A 7,482-nucleotide genomic window follows, 5' to 3' on the forward strand; every position below is an offset into this window, starting at 1 on the left:
AAAAAAGAAAAATGCTTAATTTCACACTACAAAAGAATTTCCCCAAGAAACAGCAGTTCACATGGATGAGCACACTAATTGCTTGGCCCCAGCAGCAACGGACGGATAACACTGACGCAACCTGCTAGCAGTCAGGTGTTACCTTCCGTGCTGCACTCAGTGAGTCAGGGATTTCAGAGAGCAGGATAACGTGGGAAGGGAAAAAACACAGCGATATAAAAGGACCAAGGAATTACTCAGCCTGATTTTTATAACAACAATAGGAAGCTAATGCATAAAAGCTTGGGGGAGGGAAACAGCTCTCATTCCAGAAGCACCATGTGAAAGATTTTATTAACACTCCCTTGTCACTCCTAATCTCAATAGGTTTGAGTTATTTGTTAAACACGCTATACAAATAAGATATTGAGAAATCCTCTGCTTGAACTAGAAACCAATTAAAGCTTTTGTTGTGAAGGGAAGAGGAAAGAACAGAAGAAAATTAAAGATCCAAGACATCAAGTCCTATGAGTCACCATGCCAACTTCTAAGCTAAGGCAATTTACAGCAGCAGCATTTACTATCTTACTACAGGATTGAAAAGCAAAAACATAACCCTCGAAGCACAAAAGATTCCTCAAGGAAATGAGATTCCTTCTGCCACTCTAAGCAGATAGGAAACACACGCATTTGGTTTGTTTCCAAAGCCTGGTGCTAATCCAAGCTCTAGGTATTAGCAATAAAGCCTTTCCTAATCTAAGCCCTCAGCAACCAGCGTTCATCTCTTACCCTGCTATCCTTGCCTGCCAGCTGTGGTCACGCAGTCAGGTGTGGTCGCTTCGACCGAGGCAGGCCTGAGCTGGATGGGGGACGGAGAGGACTGGATTTTCCAGTTGCAGTTCATCCATCGTGCAATTTCCTACCACAGACTGTTTACTAGGATCTCATTAGGCGCTTTAAAGCATGCTATGAATCTCATTTATCTCTAACAACTCTTGCTCCTATATAGTTGTAACTCAATCCATTCACATCCACACATCTGCTTATCACTGGCCAGCTCCAAAGCACCCAGAGGAAAGAGCAGGTCACAAGGCTCTGTCCAGTTGTTAAACTGGTTGTTGTACACATTCTATACCTGGTTGCCCTCAGCACAAAAGCCTGATGGAAGATATCTTCTATGCTGGCTATAGTATTTCCTATGCTAAGAATAGGAATGCCATGGGACACAGTAAAATGGAAGTGCATGCACGTGCTTCAAATGACACAACTGCTATATTTACAGTGAACTTCATGTTCTGTCTCAAAAAAAAAAAAAAAGGTGGCAACACCAAGGCCGGGAATAATTTCAGAATCTGTGACTGCCATTTCTCTCAGCCTGGGGAATTACCTCGTTACAAAGTTATAAGCAGCACAATAGCAGCAAACCTGAAGATCCAAATTCCAGATTCCGTGATAATGTAAGTGGATGTTGCCTCTGAGCTGAAAAGATTTCTCCACTGATTTCAGTTCGGCCTGAACTACAATGACATTGTACAACATGAGCTAAATATTAACTTGGGATATCTTTCTAAAAGAGTTCCTGAACAGCCTGCTCCCCAAGGACTACAATCATCTTTCCTAGTGCTAATTTAATTTAAAATGCCAAGAATACTTGAATTACTTTCCCTGTGTTCATATTCCACACAAAAAGTTGCTGGCATGGGCAGGAGTATGCAACATTATTGGTAAGAGATAGTTTTTTCCTCCAGGTAGGTCACTATTTAAAACAGGAAGAGTTCAAACTCCCAGTCATCCATATACACAAGAGGGTGATATTTCAGAGGAGTTCAACCCTCAATCATGCTAATGGACAGACTGTCTGAAACACTCTGAAGTTTAACAATCCCTACCACAGACGATGAGGCAGGCCAAACCCTTCAGAAAATCTAGTCTTAACTAGATTATTGGTTAGGTTTTTTTTTTTTTAAAAAAAAAAAAAGTATCTCCCTTGAATCCCACTCCCCATCCTCCAAACATTTTACTGATAAATGCCTGTGCAGCCCTATTCCAAGGGGACAGAGCAGCACTTCCCACTCAAGAGTGAAAACCAACTTAGCCACTTTACATTTGAGTGTACAGGCACAGATAAATATTTTCCAATGGCCTGCTGAATCACATTTTTAATTTACTTATTTTGAAGACATAGAACATTTTTAAAACCACAACTGTTTTAATGTTTTTCTTCCCTCAGAAAAGCTGCTGCAAGTCTGAATACATCATGTGTTCAAGTGGGAGCTGTGTCCTGAAACACAACAAGGCTTCAAATGACAATTTCGTGCTCTGTTTCCAATCCAATTAAGGCAGTTACTCTTTTTTTTACATTAGCAGAGGAAAAAAAACCCACGCACATTACACTGCAAACTACCTCTACAAGCTGCAAACCCTCCTTATACTAAACAATATAAAAAGTTTCTAGTGCAGGCAGACACTAACACAGACATACGTCTGCACATACACACACATACATGTAAAATATAGATAAGGTTTATACCCACTTATCTGAAATTTTAAAAGTGACTAATTATTCATAGCACTTAGCTCGATATGCCTTAAAAAAAAAGTTGAATCTTTCTCTTCAGAGAGAAAGATCAACTTTTTTAAAAAATGCATCAGTTAAGGCACTAAAGTTGCCAGTCCCTTTTAAAAACTGTTCTGGAAAAAGCACAATGGCTGCAGCACTCAACTACATCACCTATTCCTTCTTCACAGCCAGCTTGGTGTTCACATTTTAGAGAAAAAAAAAAAACAAACAGATGCAATGCAGCAAAGCTGGTCATTTGCAGGGACTCCCCATACATAACAAAAGAAAAAAAGGGGGGCGATGGGGACAGGAGGAAATTATAATCAAACATCCTCAAACACTGACATTCCAGGAATAATCCACCATCAAAGCAGTGAAGGATGTACACAGCACAGCTAGGGATAGGAAAATCTCACACTAAGGGGAATATTTTGAGGAAGTCTACTATGGGTGGAAGATCCACCCTCTGCTATCAGGCGGCTCAGCTGACATATTAAGTGATGGTAATAAAACAACCCTAGTAGTTTGTTAAAATAATAATGCTGCATGCAAGATCATGACAGGATGTGTTTTACTTTGCCTTTTTAAAAAATTTTCTTTCTTTTTAATGGCTATCATGACATATACAGTCTCTTCACACGATTGGACAAATATATTCTAAAGCCATAGCCGCGACCGCAACCACACTGTTTCTGGGAAAGTTAGTTAAGTAAATATTGTGCTTGCAACAAGCAACACTCAAGGCTGGATGCTCTCTAAACAAAGAGATCTCCCAACTTGGCAGGGCATGAATAAACAAGCTTTTTCCTCCCCTGGTGTTTGTGAGATTTCAGCTAGCAAATGCGCTCCTTTTATCAGCATTGCCCAGTAATGAGAGAATTTATTACTTCTTTCTGCCACTAAGCCTCCAAGCCCACATTCTTCTTCCTTTTGCCTTTTACTCCAACCCAGTGTCCAGTGTAGACTAGGCTATAATAGAGCAAGAGAATGCAAGGTGTAACAGCAAATGAGTTAAAGCAAAAATAGAGTATTCCCGCTGCATAACCACAGGCCCTCAACTAGAGGTGTCCCCACAGAAAACATTTAGGAACAGATAAAGGCAACCACACAAGACCCACATAACACCACCGCCCTGCAGTCCCAGGCAGGGACTTCATCCCAGCCAGGGCCGCAAGCTTCTTCGCTCACCGCTACTGCTTCCCACACCCAGACCAGCCTTTCCAGCGAGCCCACGTTCCGCGCCCCCCAGCACTCCACGGCAGCTGGCCGCCGCCCACCAGCTCCGGCCGCAGCCTCGCCGCCACCCCCGGCTTCCCCGCACCGGCCCGCGCAGGCCCCGGGCGTCCTGCGGCGAGCAAGGGGGAAGGGAGGCCACTCGCCGGGCCCGGGCCCACCCTGGTGGGGCTCTGCCCACGCCGAGCAGGGGGACCCGGAGCGAGCAGCTGCCGCTGCCACCGGCCCCGCACCCCCCACCCACGGTTCCTCGCCCCCCGCCGCTCACCTACCGCCGGCCCCGCCGCTGCCGCCACGGCAACGAGGAAGTCCGGCCCCCTGACGCCACCGCCTCCAGCGGGAGTGACGGCGCGGGGCGGCCAATGGGAAGTGCGGGGCCGGCCCGGGAGCACAAATCGACGGTGCGGGGCGGGGCGCTCTGTCAGCCGGTCGCTGTTCGCGGGCCAGGCCCAGCTCCCGGCGCGGCGGCAGCAGCGGCGAGGAGGGAGCCGGCCGGCCCTCCGGGGCCTCTGGCAGTGACCGCGGCCCGCTTCGTGGGGCGGGGGCGGGGGAGGGGGAGGGGGACGGGGACGGGGACGGGGACGGGGACGCTGTGTTGCCGTTTCTGCCCGGTCCCACGGGAGGATTCCGGGAATCTCCGTCCCCCGAAGGCAGGGCGCTGCTTGGGGCCGGAGCTCCTTGCCGTCCCGCCACGGGAGCTCGGGCTGCCGCCGAAGAGCCAGCGCTGTGGGTAACGCAGCTCGGGCCGCACACCGCGGCCAAGGGCGGTGACCGCAGCCCGGATTTGGTTGCCTGACAGGCTGAGCTGGTCAGCCGCTGCCCTAAAGACGGCAGAAATCGAGGGGCGGAGTTAAGCGTATGCAAATTTTCTAGAATTTAAGCTATTCTAAACGCAGGTCTCAAGGGAAAGGCGGCTTTTCGCTGTTTAAAATTACTCTCTTGGTTTTGTTAAGCATGAAGTATCACTTGTTAATAACAATAGCCAGTTCCTTTCCCCTCCCCCTTTCCCCCCCCTTGCGTTTCACAGGGCCTCTAGGCACCTGGCAGGCTGGTTTATTTAGGAACTCGCACATCTTATACAAAGTTTCAACCTTAGGAAAATATTTGTGATCAAAGTATAAGTCTCTGATGGGGGAAAAGAGGAGGGGGGGAAAAAAAAAAAAAAGAGGCCAATGAACAAGCAATTATATAACTCCCAAGTACTCATTTTTCCGATTTTAATGCCAGCCATTAGAAAACACCGCTCACAAGAGCAAAGTGCAGGCTGGATCCCGCTCGGGCCATCAAAACGACAGTCAATATTTGAGCGACCCACACCGAGGCACTTGCAAAGGCTCGGGGTGGGGGGAAGAGGTCCCTGAAGCAGGTCCAGCGCCCACAGTACTCGCCTCCCTTACGCTACGTCTCTGGCAGTTTGCAGTGTTTGCAGACTTAGCGTGCAACGTATCACGTAGCAGATAAAAAATTCACCCGTATTTGCATGGACCATGCATGTTTAGCATAAAAAGAGCTGCTCCCTTGTGTAAAATTACACCTAAGCTTTTACTTAGCCAGTGTTAACAAGCAGCTTCTAGAATAACTAAAAGCATAGAGGAAAAAATATCTCCTTTGTTTGTTTTTGTTTTTCTTTTGTTTATTTCATCATCTGGACACCTTTGCAAAATAGTCAGCGTTTCCCTTTACACTCGATTTCCTCTGTTTGTTTCTGATTGAGTAATCAAGGAAGAGCATGTACACAGAAAAAAAAAAAAGTAAGTGAGGGAGCAAAGCCTGCAATTTGTTGGAGGGAGCCAGGAGTCTCTCACTTAAACCAATTTCTAACTGGCTACATTTCAGCTTCGTGGAGAAGTTTCAAGGCTGCTCCTTCATAAATGGATAAAACTTTAAACAGATACCAAAATAAACCTTTTGTGTGCGGGTCCCTGCACTCCGCTGTGCACAGCTCCCTCTGGAGGCTGCTACCTCTGCTGATTTTTTCCTATGAGCCCAGACTTCATCGCACCATGGGTCTTCCTCACCTTGGGGGTGCCCAGGCTAGATCAAGCTGGAATCCACATCCTCCTACTGGCTAAGGGCTGCCCTAGGTTGGACCTCCTCCAGAAGAACGTGTAGCTCACCATTTCCTTGATGGCCTAGGTCATCCAGAGATCAGATCTGAAGATACCCAGAGATGCTAAAATCTGCAGCTCATCCCAATTTCCAAAGCACCTCTCTTCTCTCCCAAGCAGCTGAGCAGCAGTCCATTGTCAAGGACCACATGGGCAAGCAGGTGGTGAGGTCTCTTGAATGTTGCAGCAATACAAGTTGTTGTTTACTGGAGTTATCTCCACAGAAGAAGACAAGGTGTCAGCTTTCCCCTGCCCCATGAGCCCTCCCAGTAGGTGCTTTCTGCTGGAGTCCTTCGCCAGGCGCTGCTGGTAGCCTTCTGCTCCAATGGGCCACAGCACAGACCTTTCATGGGGGCTGTGCAGAGGTAGCAATGCTTTATGACTAGTCAGGCCTTCCTGTTGTCAGAGCTTTTCACCAGTCCTTCGACCTGAGGAGAGGAGGACAGCTAGCCGCAGAGCACACCACAGCAGGGAAACTGCCCACATGGGCCACAGGTCTATGCCTCAGGCATCTGGGCCAGAAAGCTGTTGTGAGTAGGAAAAAATTCTTCTGTGTGGCCACTGATACCTCTGTGTTGCTCTGGAAGCAATGAACTTACTTGTGTTTTTTTCCTTTTTTGGCCCTTCCCATGTTAGGGAAGAGCTTTTCAGAGGGGCTCAGCTGGGATTAGCCAGCCAGGGCGAGGTCCCGCTCCCTCCCACGGAAGCTATATTTCTGTGTGGTGTCCTCTGCAGCAAATCCAGCACAAAGTTCACCTCGAACACACTTCATGAGGCTACCTCCTTCATTTCTCATGGCTTACAAGCTCCCGGCGTGTCCTGGTCACCCCAGATCCACCCTGGTTACATCAGCTGCTCTGCCAGGCTCTTGTGCGTCTCTACAGATGACGTTCTGATCAGACCAGTGGTCTAAAAATATTCCTGCCGCAGGTTCAATATATTTTTGCTGCCTGTGTGAAGCCTTTTAAACTCATAGCTGAGTGTGAGATTCACTCATGTTGCATTCCTCTGCATATCTTACAATGAGCACTGCTTGAGAAAAGGTAGACACAGCTTGGTGCTCAAATTCATTCCAGAAAATGACAGGGGAGGGCTCTACTGTGCTCCCTTTGAAGGTCATTTTTTTTTTTTTAATAAAAGCAGGGCTTATTTGAGGACAAATTAAAAATAGCCTTGAAAGTTACTCTGGGCTTTAATCTCCCATGTGATGAAGCATCATACGTGATGAGAAGGAAATTCCTTCAGGCTCTAAATAAACCTATTATAATTTAATCTCTAATGGGTTATTTTAAAATACAAACAGAATACATCTTTTGTGCACTTGCAAAGCAATGAAGATCACTCTATTTCCCAGCCCTAACAGAGGCTTAGGAAAACATGAACAAGGAAACAAGCAGCCAGGAGCAGGCTGGTGAAGAGCAGCAGGCTAAGCTGCCGTGACAGACAGCTGTGATGGTGTGGCAGCATCAGCCGAGCACGGGACAGGGACCCCCCGGCTCAACAGGGATAACAGCTTGGGCTTCTGCCACTTCTCTCCACAAATACACCTGCAGCAGGGTAGTGCCTTTCCCAGAGGATGCAAACAACCCTGTGGTGTCCTGT

This window comes from Chlamydotis macqueenii, chromosome 4 (assembly GCF_036417535.1).
Source record: "Chlamydotis macqueenii isolate bChlMac1 chromosome 4, bChlMac1.mat, whole genome shotgun sequence".
NCBI lineage: Eukaryota > Metazoa > Chordata > Aves > Otidiformes > Otididae > Chlamydotis > Chlamydotis macqueenii.